This window comes from Protopterus annectens, chromosome 12.part0 (genome assembly GCF_019279795.1).
Source record: "Protopterus annectens isolate FY-2018-M chromosome 12.part0, PAN1.0, whole genome shotgun sequence".
Taxonomy (NCBI): domain Eukaryota; kingdom Metazoa; phylum Chordata; order Ceratodontiformes; family Protopteridae; genus Protopterus; species Protopterus annectens.
In genome coordinates, this window is record NC_056746.1 from 1,183,926,354 (window position 1) to 1,183,942,065 (window position 15,712).

The following is a 15,712-nucleotide window of genomic DNA, read 5'->3' on the forward strand; positions in this document are numbered from 1 at the left end:
CAATAAATACTGTGAAACTATAATGACTGGCATTATTGACTGACAGTAATCCTCAATGATTTATCAGAAAATAAAAGAAGTTAATGAGGGGCAGGCATAAATATGAGGCAACATCAGTAATGTTTTGCAAAATTGGATACAGATAAGAGGCAAACTATCTAATTCACTTAAATTTTTTACAGAACAGTTTTTGCATCAACATGCATTTTCTGAACATTTCAACAACAGAAACAATGAAACTGCAATAATGGGCATTACTGACTGACTGACTATAAAACTTAATGTTTTTTAACCCTCAGTGATTTATCAGAAAATGAAGACACCAGTAAAGGTATGGTAGTTTGCACTGATGATTAAGGCTTTAAACTCTTAGTGAGCTGTTTTGTGTAGTTGAGGGTACAGGGTTTGATTATTTTTAACTCCATTTGCCTACTGATAGAAAAGCAAAATGCTAGGCCATACATATGAGGTAAAATCATCATGTACAGTTTCTGAACAACAAGAACAGAGCCAGATTAAGGTCAAATGGGGCCCAAGGCAGAGTAATGGTCCACCCTCCAAAGCAGTGGCATAGCTTGGGAGGGGGGCAAGAGAGGTGATCTGCCCAGGCGGTACGCTTTTAGGGGTGGCACTTTTAAATAAACTTCTGTGTGGAGTATAGAATATCAGTCGCAGGCCCCGGACTCCAAGGTGTTTTACATGATAATATTTGACCATGGAGGGACACAGCATATCCCAAAAGTGTGCTGCTATGTCGATATTATGGAACCTTGAGCCCAAACTGTTACCACCATACCGCTCAACCTCTAAATGCAAGAAATCTGGACAAAGTAAGTCTAAAATAATAGGAGGGACAAAGGCCATAAAAGATAGGGGCATATTTTAAATATTGTTCTTATAAACTTAGAAAGTTGCTTGCTAGAAAAACATGATTTGTGTTAGTACACATTTTCTGAAGGATTTGAAGCATGAAATTCAAATATATGTAATTATTTAGTAACGTCAAGCCACTGTGATTTGCCAGAAAACCACACATTTTATGAGGAACAGAGTGAAATATAGTGTTGCCACCTATCCGTTTTTTTTTCAGACTATCCAGAAGTCAAACTGATTGTCCAGTAGTCTATAAAATACTGTACAAAGTCCGGTATTCTGTTTCAAAAAAAGAAACAGGCTAAAGGAGTTTGTTAAATCTGTAAATTTGCTATGCTTTTTTACAGAAAAGCATAGTAAATCGGCAGAAGGAACTTCTTCCAAAGAAGGCACCAGGAATGGAAAAAGAGGGAGTCCCCTATCATGAAATGGGCGTTGAGTGAGTGGATGGGTGAGTGGTAGAATGGGTCGGGTTACAGTTGGCATGAGGGGTGTGGCCTTGGTCTAGCTGGCTAACTCAAACACTGCCCCAGGTGGCACAAACTCTAGTTATGCCATTGATCCCAAGCCATACCATTATTCCAGTACTTGTATGTCTCTCCCTAGTTACCATAAAACACTGTTGAAACCTTTCGGTGCGTATAAAGTTTTCTTCATTACTTTTACAATGATCAAAGAGATTTGGATTTAATTTAAAACTTGTATTAAAAATTTAAAGCAAAAGCACTGACAGACATTTGGTGAACAAAACAAAACACTCTCACATTGACAACAAGCAGCATTAGTGATAGTAAACTTTTCTTCCTTTGAAACTAACATTAAATTACAGCAGATGTGCAGAGATCCATAGTCAAGTAGCATATAGTGAAGAACCAATCAGGAGCTATCTGAAGGGTGCAGGAATTTAAAAGACAAATGTGTAATAAATTTGTTAATAGCTTGGGACAGCCTACTGGACATAAGAGTATGTTTTCAGTGACAGGCCAGGAGTACTGTCTGATGAAATGACTTGGTCAAACTCAGACTGGACAAAGGCTAAGGGAATCAAAAGCTATACTACAGGAAAAGATCATTAATGGCTTATACCCTTAACTCATCTGTACTAAGAAGCAAACTGTTGTAGCCCAAGGTGAAAGGATTCAAACCCTGTACCTTTGACTGCAGGAAGCAGTTCATTAACATAAGTGTTTGTACAGTGATAAGTGCTGTATGGACATGCATTATCTGAACAATAAAAACTATGAAGCTATAATGACTGGCCTTATTGACTGACTGTAATTTGTGCCTGCAGAAAAGCAAAATTGCATTCATAGTTAGTATTTTAATATTAAACTCATATACTTTATGATGTGCAGTGTATTCAAAGGCAAATAAGCACACTGTCAGCAGTCAACAAAACAAAGAAACCAAGGATCATATCCAAAGAACATGGCTCATATGATGATGCTCCTGTTTACTGCAATTGATTCCTTCCTTTACACAGTAACTACTTGGGATGCATAATACATATGGAGACAAAGATGTGACTACCAGTTACAGCTCTCCGTATGACTGCATACATTTGGATGTTTGCTTGCAATAAAATGAATGAACAAATACATAAATAATGATCAAAGTGTATTTCATCTCAACCTCAGCTCAAAAATCAGACACAAAGACCCAACAATCAGAAACACATTTTAAATCTTTCTTTTACATGCTTAGAAAGTTGCATTAGCAAACATTTTATGAATGACACAAAGTCTGAAATTCACATACTTGACATTTTTAGTGACTGTAATCCATGATAATTTTCCAGGAAGCCACAAACTTTACAAGGAACAGACCAAAATCATTTTTGATGTTTTGCTGAAGACAAAGACACAAATAATTTGGGGGGGGGGGGCAAAAGGGACACATTTTAAATACACCTTTTTATCTATTTGTTAACCAGGTAAACCCACTTGTGAAAGTTTCCATTTTTATGGATGACTCAGGAGTACTATCTAAGTGATTTGCTTACAGTCACAGTGTTTATGTAACTTTGACTCCAGGAAGCAATTTGATAACAACACAGAGCTTTAATTGCGAGACAACTTTGATTTACTTAAAAGGTTAGCAGAACTACAACAGGCATTGCATGGGCATGCCTTTTTGAACAACGAGAACTATGAAATTCTAATGACTAATTTACAAAAAAATTAAAGGAAGTTTGGTATGCATGATTAAGGCCCCAAGCTCTTAATAAGCTGCTTCAAGGGTACAGGGTTTGATTCTACCTCCAGCTGTGTGACTCTGAGCAAGTCATTTAACCAGAACTCTTCTACACACACAAACACACCTCCCAACTAAAATGTAGTAACTACCACTAAAGACACTTACTTCCTTTTCCCAACCAGCTCCTTAAAATGTAATAATAGACACTTACACCTCACTTAATCTCCCAACCAGAAGACATGCAAAAGGCAGTCTGAAAAGTCAACCATGGTCTTGCATGATGCTCTCATATGGAGATACCCTTTTTTGACCCACTCAGCTGAAAGAATCAAACATTTTTTTTTGTTTTAGTGTTCAAGTTTTTTAGTACTCCAAATTCTAAGCATTTTTAGCATTTGTGGGTACTGGGACACTTGGGGGGCATACTCTTTCACAGATGGGTGTGTGCCCTTGTATGCCCCCCCATAGTGCCACCCATGTTTGCTTGGAGTTATTGAGATAGTTTCATATAGACATATATATATATATATATATATATATATATATATAGATAGATACATATTGGCTCTTGCTTTCAAAAGAAAAGATATTTTTTCCCAGTTTGTAATAATGGGATCTTAAGACGTATCATTTTAATTAAAGCTAATCTGTCTTCAAAAGAAAACAGAAATGTTTTCCAGTTTGCAATTATTAATTTCACATCTTTAGTTAACTCATCTGTGCCAGTTCACTAATTCTGTTAGTAAGGATAATGCCAAAATATGTTATCTTTGTATTACTTAAGTTACATTCATATATTTGTTTCAGCGGCTGTTCGATAGTTCAGATTGTCAATAGAATATTAGTTTTACCATGGTTAAATTTTAATGTAGAAATTTCTTCAAAGTTCTTTAGAGCCTCAAGTAAGGAGTTTACAGAGAAATTTACATCATACATAGTTAATAATATATTGTCTAGAAACAGATGAAGTTTAGTGTGATGATTATTAATTTTTAAATTATCAATCTTACTGTCTCTTCTGATTTAATTTGCAAACAGTTCTGTTGCTAGTGTAAACAAGAAGAGAGATGGAGGTCATGCTTATCTGTAGGTTTTGTGATTCTCTTTGAGATGGAGACAAAACTTTCAGGTTTTGCATAAAAAAAGATTATTTTGGTAAAACTGTTTCAGTAAATTTACATACAAGTCTGGAAAACCAAATACTTTCAGAACTTTGAAGAGGTAAACCAGCATTAGCAGCTTCTTTTGAAACACAGGGAGTGAAGAATGTTCAGAATGGAGTAACGTCACAGAAAATTAGGTATTGTGCACATCCTCATTAAAAAGTCACAATTAGAGCAATGCAGTGCAATATACTGGCAGCCCAGAAAACTCTTCAACATGATAAGCATATATTTTGCTTTCACTTTTTTTAATTGTTTCCCCTCTTTGCTCCTAAACCTACATAATATTGCTACTTTTTTTATTCAGGTCTTGCAAGCTCATACTTGCTTATGTTGATTATTGTGCCGTTCACCTGATACACCACATTTCTTTATAAGAAAAGCTATTCATATGTGCCTTGAGAAGCAGCAGTGATAAGCTATCATAGACTTTAAACTTTAGCAGCATTTCTTTATAAGCAATCTTGAAAAACATTGATTTCTACCTATCCATTGGAGATCTCTCACAAATATAGAACAGTGACTCACAAAATGTGTAACAGTTGTTAGCAGCTTTAAACAGGAAGCTCCTAGCGAGGTTAAAATACGCTGATTCATGCTTTCAGAATATTTTGTTTAATGGAACAATGACATTCAATATTAGATACCATGGGTTTTTGTTGAAAAAATCATAACAGTGAAGGCATCGCATACCCTGTCAATGTAGAAAAGAGATCTTTTATAACCACAATGATTAAATGTTGATCAAACAGGTACTGCTAAGAGCTACGTAAATTACCTGTTTATAGATACACAGCTGACAGATATGCAAGTTATTTGTAAGCACTTTATGCTTTTATGTATATTAAACACTGCAAAGGTGAAGCCAGGCATACTCTGTGTACACAAGTGAATATATTTTCCCGGAGGGGTCTCAGAAATAAAATTAAGCCTTTTTTACAACTGGGATTGCATGTTTCTTGGGCAGCACAAGTCTCAAGTGTAACTCCTAATGAGGAATGTTCCTCATTTTAAGTTTTAAAAAGTCCATGTTCTGGGCTGTTCCAACTTTAAAAGTGTCTATCACACATTTATTGTTAAGAATATTTTAACTAATACCCATGGTAAACAGTGACAAGGCCTGTTAATTCGTAAACAAAATCTTAATATTATATAAAGCACAAAGTAACACATATGGTTAAAGTTATTCGTACATTTTTGCCTATTTGTCCCACATTGTGAAAGCAAGTGCACGTTTTTTGAGATGAAAGGCCGAGAGCTAGGCACTGGGCAGCATACCTTTCAGTTTATTTTTTTTCGAATTTTTGGACAAAGTTAAAGATAACGTAGCGGGGATAAATTTCAAAAATTATTCTAATCAATTTAAAAAAAATAATATAACAAATGGTTTTGCATCAATATGCATTTTCTGAGCATAACGAAACATGAAACTAACGTGCGGCATTATTGACGGTGTGTAATCAATAGCGATTTACTAAAAAAAAAATCAAAAGTTGAAGGGGAACAAGGCACAAACATAAATCAAATTTAGGAACATTCTGTGTAAGGATAACAGCTACAGCGGATACATCCTTTAACAACCGATTCTCGAACAACAAATCCCCAGGGCGCTGTTTTTGGTAGAACATTTAGCGTCACTTATCACGTGGCACCCCCAGCACATGACTTTCTGGCATTGCGATGGGCTGTTTAGTTCAGCAGTCATATGATATTTGTACATCACTGGAACAGTAGGTTATTTCTTTAAACGGAGGTGAGGACAATTTTGTAGATAACACATTTAGTATTCTTTTGTATTGTACTTGTTTATATTGTAGTTTTATTGTGTACGGCGATCATTGTTTTTTTCCACGCGTAATTGTGGGGAAGTTCACTGTGTTGGTGTGTTAAGTAGGACTCGGGGCACGGTTGTGAGCAAAGAAAGTTTTGCCTAAGTGGTGCTGAATCGGTTTGTTCTTCCGGCGTTATGCCCCCCCCCCACAATGTACGTATATAAGTTGAGCAGTATTTAGTATGCTTTGATGAACTCCTTAGCCTGTTTGAGTTTTGTCTTGTAGAATTTTGTCTCCTTGTCTCGCGTTTTAGACTATATTTAAAGAATTATAAAGAAACCACGTGACTTTGTGTTCTGAGTTTGGGCTGGGCTTGTTAATGTTTTCAAGATCATCCGGCTAGAAAACAGTGGATGTGTGTAAGTATGCATCCCTTTACACTGCTGGGTGGTTTCCCTGCCACGGTAGTTCTTCCACACCGCACACTCACATTTGTGGCCAATTTAGAGTATCCAGTCCACCTACTGGATGTCTTTGGAATGTGGGAGGAAACTGGAACACCTGGAGGAAACCCCTGCAAACACAAGAGGACATGCAGACTCTTCACAGAAGGTACCCCAGATGAGAATTAAACCAGAGAAACTCTTGCTGTGAGGTGACAATGTTACCTGCTGTGCCACTGTACAGGGGAGCAAGGCAAAGTCTTTTGGAATAGGATCAGTTGGTATTGTCACTGCTTATACTATCATAGTGGCCTTCTGCTTTAATTAGATCTTCTTCTTTCAGCTTTTCCCGGTTAGGGGTCGCCACAGCGGATCACTTCTCCACTCATGATTGGCAGTGGAATTCTACGGTGTTGAGCTGTCAGCCTGGCACCCAACCTTCCACAGAAGGCGCACACACTCATGCATAGGGCCAATTTAGAGTGTCCAATCCACCTAACAGCATGTCTTTGGGACGTGGGAGGAAACCCACGCGACCACAGGGAGGACATGCAGACTCCATACAGAAGGCACCCCAGCCGAGGATCGAACCGGAGAGCCTCTTGCTGTGAGGCAACAACGCTAACCGCTGCACCACCGTGGCCGCCCATAGAAATATTCTGTAGTATGCTAATGACAGAAAAACATACTGGAAAATATATTGGAATATTGAATCTTTGGTTGTCTGGAGGGCACAATGGTGATATCTTGTGATTTAGTGGACTGTGGTGTCTGGAGATGACAGTTTTGAGTATAAAAACAGATTAGAAATGGAATAATATAGTGGAGCATACGTCTTGTCCAATTTTTTGCCTCATATTTTTGGTCTATCCTTTATAAAATTCTGGCAAATCATTGAGGAGTCAGTAAATAGCAATAGACATTTGAGTTTCATACTTTAAATCCTTCAGAAAATGCATGCTAATTCTAGCATTTTTTTTTTTTTATTTGTAAGAGCAATAACTAAATTCTGTCCCTGATTTTAAGCATTTGTCTCCGGCACAGTGGTGCAGAGGTTAATGTTGTTGCCTTACAGCAAGAGGTTCTCCGATTCTATTCTCTGCTGGGGTGCCTTCTGTACAGAGTCTGCTTGTTCCTCCTCTGTGCGTTTGCGTGGGTTCCCTCTGGGTGGTCCAGTTTCCTCCCACATTCCAAAGATGTGTCTGGAGCATTTCTCCCTAGGCCTTTGCTGAAAATGGACTCTGTCCCAGTCAGATTTTCCTGGTAAATGCATGCTAAATAAAATGAAATTATATTTGGTTTTGTTCAGATTTATTGAGCTTAGAGGTTGAAAGGTATCTAGTGGAACACTGAATCCAGTTAGCCTGTTAGAAGGGGATGCCACACACAGAGTAGTAAAATTTTTGGAGTAGGAAGAGAGTGTAGTGCACTTTGATGTGCTAGGGAGAGAGCAGATATTTGAGGATAGTAGTTTTAGATACTTTAAGGAAAATGATGAAGAACAGGTTGAGTGAATAAGAGATTCCATTGGAAACAAAGTTATTTTGGTAACAGATGTTTAGCAGATATTTAAATAACTGTAGTTCTGGAAAAAAAAGATGAAATATATTGGATGCAGGTTTGCTTTAGGTGAAGCGGATAACCATTTGGAAAATATGTGCATTTAATGCGGATGCAGATTTTTTTGAAAGACTGGATTATGTTGTTACTTTGACTTTGCTTTAATTCTGATTTGTATTTTATTCTTTTATGGGTTTATATTGGTTATGTTTCTGTAGCTTTGAATTTTATGCTTTCAGTATAGCTTTTTTAACATTTCTTATTTACATTTACATTTTAGTGATAGTATTGTAGATACAGATTACTGTTTGGGTCTGAAATTAGAAAATTCAGGTTCTATTTTATTATATATTCATAATCGTTTGTTACTTGATTTGTAGACATTATAAAGTGCTGTAATGGTGTAGAATTGAGCGGCATAACAGAGTAGAATTGAGTGGTGTGGGTGAGGATGGAGGTTTATAAAGTGCAATAACAGAGTAGAATTGAGTAGTATAACACAGTAGAATTGACTGGTGTGGTAAGGATGGAGGTTTATGGCTTCCAATCTGTTATAACTATGTTAAAGACTGAAATGATAACTACTTGGGTTGTCTTTGCAGAATAAATTTCTTGGAAGAAATAAGGTTGTGGGTCATTAAAAGGGAACAAGACATTTCTGTGAATGGAAATACATTTTTGAAATGGTTGTCTGTTTAGATATTATACATATAGTTCTATTAGTCATTTCTCTAATTCTCACTTTGAACATTTTTTAATCTGTTTATTCATCATTGTGTCTTGGGCAAGTTGTTTTCAACTGTGCCTGACAGTTGTGCCCTTTGCATTTAGGGCACTTCCATTGTGTCTACTGATCTCAAGCTTAGTTTGAATGTACCAGAGCCTAGTATTTGGCCACCCTCATATGTAACCGGTTCATGGACTTGTTCCACTTCAGGTTGTTAGTGTCATGAGTGGTATAGATATTGTGTTAATGTACATAGTTATGTAATACATATTAGCAGAAAGAAAGTCACAGCCCCTGGACAGCTTCATATGGTGAAAAGGATTATGTAGTTTTTTTCCTTCCCTGTCTCGTATTGCATATTTAACTAAGCTCTCTCTCTTTTTTTCTTTTTATTTTTTAATATCTTTATTGAGGAATCGCTTAAAATTTAGGCAAACGTATATTTATATAAAAGAAGACACCCACACCTCCAGGTTGGTGGCTATGCACGAAGCATCGGAAATCATCCAGGTGCAATTAACCATAGGCAAAACTGCTCTACAATTTGTAGCATGCTACAGGCCACCCTCTCAAACTCAGGAAACCCACACAGCCTTCTTGAAGACACTGGAGGGTATAAATGTATCACCAAACACCATCATATTGGGTGACTTCAACTACCCGAATATAGACTGGGAACATTACTCAAGCCCCAACTTTCTAGCCCAAAGGTTCCTGGAGTTCATAAATTCAAATGCCATGGAACAACTAGTCACCGTCCCCACAAGAGGAGAAAATATACTAGATCTCATCATCACAAACATGGGGACAAAATGCTCCACACCGGAAGTATATCCCTCTTTGGTGAGATCAGATCATAAACTAATCTCACTAGAAATCCACATCCCGCCCCCACCCCAAACAAAAAGACCACAGTGAAGAACTTCTCTAAAGCAAACTTCACACTACTCAAGACAGGTGTGGTATCCTTCAAGGCCCACGAGCCAATGGAAACCACAACCCAAGCTGCGGAAGCCCTTACAAATGCCTTCTATGAACACCTTCAGGACTGCATGGATCAGGCAATCCCAAATAAAACCAAGACTCTTTCCACCAAGGGCAAACGTCCAGTCTGGTGGACCCCAACCATAAACAAACTTTACAATAAGAGGAGAAAGCTATTACATGATAGAGCAAAATCCCAAAAGGGAAGGCATCTTTGATCAGTACTAGCAAGAAACTACGATCCCTCATAAAATCATCCAAGGCCAACTTTGAGAAAAAATTGCCATAGATTCAAAAGATAATCATAAGGCCTTCTTCAGCTATGTCAGAAACCTGGGTGGAAACTCCCAGATATGCTCAGAATTAGTCCAAAATGATACAAAAATCACTGAACCCACAGACATTGCCAGCATACTGGCAGACAGGTTCAGTGCAAACTTCACCCCTCTCCCTCAAAAGGAGAGATAACTATCCCAACAGAGTGTAGCCTCCCAGACATCTCAAATGTGCAGGTGAAAGCTGCTCTCTCTAAAGCTAAAAACACAGCATCAATGGGACCGGATGGTGTCCCCGGCTGTGTGCTACATTAACTCAATGAAGAACTAAACCCGCACATAAGGCAGCTGTGTAATCTTAGCCTTACCACAGGATATGTGCCCAAGGAGTGGCGTACGGCAACTGTGGTCCCACTCCACAAAGGCGGTGCCTCTACGGACCCTGGTAATTACCGCCCCATAAGCTTAACAAGCCTGGTCTGCAAAGCTATGGAGAGGATCATAATGGAACTCATAAACAAGGACATAGGGGACTTGCAGACCTTGGACCCAACCCAGTTTGGCTTTGTCAAGGGCAGATCTTGCCTTTTGAACTTGGTCGACTTCTTCGAAACAGTTACCAAGGCCATTGATGAGGGAAAGGCAGTCCATACAGCCTACCTTGACCTTGCAAAAGCTTTCGACACAATACCCCACTCGGGTATCATAGAGAAACTTACCAGCTTAAATGTAAACCCATATGTCACATGATGGGTTGCAAACTGGCTAAAGGCAGAACCCACAGGGTTAGAGTTGCTGGAGCCATGTCAGACTCCAAGCCGGTTACAAGTGGTGTCCCACAGGGCTCAGTCCTTGGCCCCCTATTGTTCGGCATCTACTTCTCAGAAGTACAGGCAAACATAGGAGGACTATGGCTGACAAAGTTTGCGGATGACTGCAAACTGGGTACCATAGTGGATAGTACATCGGACACAGACATCCTTCAGAGGGGTCTCACGGAAACTGATAGCTGGTGCCAGAGCCATGGCCTGAAGTTAAACGCAAAAAAGTGTATAGTCATACCCTTCGGGAAAAACAAGGTAACCCCAAGCTACCATATAGGTGGCAACCCACTAAGCACAGAAGAGGTTATCAGTGACCTGGGTACCCAGGTTGATAGTGGCCTCTCGTTTGACACTCGCATTGCTAAAGTGGTTAGAAAGACCTTCTACATTGCCCATCTGATCATGAAGGGATTCACATCCAGATCAAATGAGGTCATAGTTCCCCTGTACTCTTCATTTATCAGACCAATGATCGAGTACAATGCCCCATTCGGGATGTATCTCACCCGACACCTGCAGCAATTAGAGAGACCCCAAAAGTTCTTCACCAAAAGGATAAAGGGACTCCAAAACCTGTCATATACTGCCAGACTGAAGAAACTCCAACTCTATTCAGTTGCATACCGTCTGCTCAGAGGTGACCTGTGCCTGACATACAAGGCCATGACCAACCCGGAATTAATGGACATGCTCCACCTCAAAAAATCCAAATCCACCAGAACCACTAGAGCAAGTGACTTAAACCTTAGCACGGATATAAATAGGACGTGCTGGAGGGATAGATTTATCACCCAGAGACTCCCCATGCTGTGGAATAAAATCCCGGTCCATGTGAGGCAGAGCACCTCGCTGGCTTTGTTCAAGAGAAATCTTGACCGGTGGATGGGAGATCGTAGGTTTACCCCAGGAATCATCTCTGTGTCACTGCTGGACAGAGGCACAACAAACTAATGGGCACATTATTTCTAACATAAGGGGTGGCGTAAGCCACATAACTTTGGGCTAGGCTTATAAATGCCTTAGGGCAGATAGCCTAGTATAAACCTATGAACCTATGAACCATATTAATGTATTCCAAGTTACAAATGTTTTTTGTATAACTATCTTCAGTCCAACATTATGTAAATGTTGCTCAATTTTTGCGTCCCTTAGATCTCACTCCTCCTCCAGAATGTTATTCTACATGTATTGTTCACACAGTTTCTACTTTTTTCTTTGTACTTTGATCCTACCCTTTTCTAAAAATCACACTTCCAGTTTTTTTTATTTCTGTTGTAATATTCAATATTTCAAATTGATTTCCATTTCTTAGTATTTGTTTTTTTTTTGTCATCTACCAGAATAACTTAAAACAGTTTTTGCTATGTCTAGGCAATTCAAATCTTGTGTACCACTTCAAAAGAATAATTTTTTTTAGTTACACCCATTTGCTTACTCAGAATATCTGACAAAGTGCTTGTTAGGGAATTTTTGAAGTCTGTCAACCCATTACACTCCCAAAACATAAGTTACCTCTTTCTTCCCAGTCACATCTCCAACATTTGCCATCTACCTGTGGAAAAATTCTTTTGGACTCTGCTTGGGAGTATAAAAATGCCTAAGCTAACACTTCCCAGCAAAAAATCCTAAATATTCTAGGATTTGTTGCATATTTGAGAGCTGTACATATGTCCTGTTCATAGGTTCATACTAGGCTATCTGCCCAAGGGCATTTATAAGCCTAGCCCAGAGTTTTGTGGCTTTCGCCACCCCATTAGTTTGAAGGATACTATGCCCATTGTTTTGCTGTGCCTCTGTCAAGCAGTGACACTGAGGTAATCCCTGGGGTATATCTGCGATCTCCCATCCATTGGTCAAGATTTCTCTTGAACAAGGCCAGCGAGGTGCTCTGCCTCACATGTAGCCGGGATTTTGTTCCACAGCATAGGGAGTCTCTGGGTGATGAATCTGTCCCTCCAGCACGTCCTGTTGTTTCCGTGTAAATTTTATCTAATCTGTCTTTTCAGTCTTGTAACCTCCTCTGGTTGATTCTTATAGTCATCGTGTAGTGCTTTATATGCCCTACAAATTATCCCCTTTTTAACAGCTGCTTCTGTTCAGGATTCAACTAAAAACTCTACCAAAGCAGTTCTTTCACTTAGGATTCCCCTTTCCCTGTGCCTATAATCTGATATCAATCCCTGATAGGGAAGGCATTTTATAGCCTGCAGTACAAATATATTCTTAACCTCCTCCGTTTCTGTTACCTTTCTCTCGCTAGTTATTTGCTCAAAATACCATGGGGGTCCTTTGCCAGTTTTCTTCAATAAATCCCAGCCTCCTTTTGCCTATTCTTTGTACCCTTGATTGCAGTCATCCCCATTGACAAAGTCTCCTTTCTCCGTTCCCGTATTGGCTTAGTTCTTAGAATACTTTCTGTTACTTTATGATTATAATATTCTGTATGGCTGTTGTTCTCCTCAAGAGTCTTGAATTTCCCTCCAGTTTATCATCCCTTTCCACTTTGAATTATGGCTATGTTGTCTGTCTGTTTTAAGCTGCTGTTTGGACAAGCTTACCGTCACTGTTTCATTGGAACCAAAATCTTAGTATATTTAAATGACTTTAGGCATTTGAAGCCATATGAAGCTGACATTCTAAGCATATTTTGTACAGTATCAGCCCTATGTTTAGTGAAGCTGGGCTCTTAAATGCATTTTATACTAAAATTGAGATGGCTTCTTATTGCCTCATTTCAAGGAGGTCACTGTTTCATTGGAAGTTAAAAATATATATTTTTTTTGTAAATTTTTCTCAGCACTTTAATTTCTGTTGTATTATTTTTAAGACATGGACTATACATTGAGACCGCATATTCTAACTCCTTCTCATTGAAGTTAAAATAGTTCTCATAGGGTATGGCTGTTACCTCTGAAAGTATTTCACGATGCAGTAAGTTGATAACAACTTATGATCTTATGCTGCTAGACTAAGCTTATGTACACTGGGACACCGGAAAGCTTAGCGTCATCACCCAAGTACTGGAAATGTATACTAATTCCCTTGAGTTAGAAGATCAAAGTCGTGTACCCTAGGCATAAATGTTGGGTTATCTAGACTAATTTGAAAAGTGGATGGGGATTTTCTACATTTGAGGAGTAATGATAGCCTGTGTCAAAGACAATGGATTTATTTATTTATTTATTTATTTTTGGTTATGGACTTATGTTTTGATGCTGCAGTGGATGTTGATCTGACGGTATTGGATAGACTGTCAGTCTTAGAGCACATGGTCATTCATAGTCCAAGTGCCAAAAAAAGGTTGGCTGTCACAAGTCTGAAAGAGAGAGACTAAAAGCCCTTTCCTTAAACTCAGTCAGAAGAGCATATGTTGCCTGCTCTTGAGATCTTGTTCAGAAGATGTTGTGGTCTTTCAGTATGCTTTAGATGTCTGGATAGGTCCATCCCAAAGGAAGCACTGTATTCCAGGATACATCTGATAAGGGAGGAATATAGTGGAATGAAGAACTCTCTGGATCTATAAGTTATATATTGGTGAATAAGCTGAGCAAGGTAGAAGGATTCTGTCTGCGTGACAGACGTGTGATTGTTGAAGGATACCTCATTGTCAACGTAACTGCTAAGATATCTTAAGACAATATTTTTTTTAAAGGAAGTACCAGAAATGTTGATTGAGGATACAAAGGAGGCTTTATAGAAGGTGACTGTACTGCACTTTTTGCATTGAGGGTGAGCCTTTGATTGTCACACCAGGTATTGGTATAATCCTGTCCCCTCTGTACAGTTACAGAATCTGGAGAAAATTTATTGACTAGTCCCAGTGTACATTCATTGGAGAACTTGGTTAGCCACAGACTCTGAATATTAGGTTTGATCTTGGTGAAGTAGTTGCTGAAGAGGATTGGGTCCATGACAGAAATTTGTACACACTACTAGTGACATTCCTGTGGTGGGAGGGGAGGAGACCATTGATCATACTGAGAGGGTCACGTTTTTAAGCTTGTTTGCTGTCCAGAGATTGGGAGTTCGTAAACATCTTTGTTGGTTATTTCCATAATTATGAACTGCATGTGCTCACATACAAGATTATTAAACTGGTGAGTCAGTTGTTTCTTGCCTCAGTTAGTGCACCACCATAATGGAAAATCACAGTGCTAAGAGTACAGAGCCCATGTAAAATCTAATGTTGAAGAGTTTTGAGATGGAGATTAGATAATGCTTGAGTGAGTAACTGGTATCCAGGGATGTTATCAGGAGCTGTGGAACTGTCGTTCTTTTGGTAGCCATGACCTAAACATTAATAATTTTGGGGTGGTGGTAGGAAGAGCATGACTTAGTTTATAGGTTTGCATTTGATAGCATCCCATATACAGAAAGTATGAACTGTATGGTAAAGCTAATCATCAGTCCATTCATTGTTTATTGGGTTAGTAACTGGCTCTATTGGTTTAAAATAAACACAAGGGTGCCATAAGATTTTGTATTGGACCCAGTGATTTTCATTTTATTGGTCCCAGTGCTTTGTAACTATGTATTTTCCTTTCTACCATGTTCATATATGTTCATGGCACAGCTAGAGAAGTGGTTGAAAAATAATAAGTATTAATTGTGGAAAAAGTGGCATTATGTTTTTTGAGTTAGGGATTTTGGAACACACCATCTCCTTTGGGTGTTTTTTACAAGCTGAAATATTTTCCAGGAACTCAGAGATATTTTAGCAACATGATGTCTTATGTATTGCCCTGTAAGATCCATGCAAATGACATTTAGAATAAGGCCCTAAATATGAATGCTTTGCTTAATAAGACTATTACTCCGTTGCATATCGCCTACTCCGAGGCGATCTCTGCCTAACATACAAAGCTATGTCAAACCCAGATATGTTGGACATGCTC

General features: G+C 38.7%; 1 protein-coding gene across 1 annotated transcript in view; it reads left to right on the forward strand.

Moving 5' to 3' along the window:
- The first annotated feature begins 5,885 nt into the window (after positions 1-5,885).
- The window catches only part of CTSA (cathepsin A), a 580,280-nt gene continuing 570,453 nt past the window's right edge, over positions 5,886-15,712 (forward strand). The window contains exon 1 of the mRNA XM_044090224.1: positions 5,886-5,985. The gene's annotated coding sequence lies outside the window, so the exon portion shown is untranslated. The remainder of the gene's footprint in view (positions 5,986-15,712) is intronic.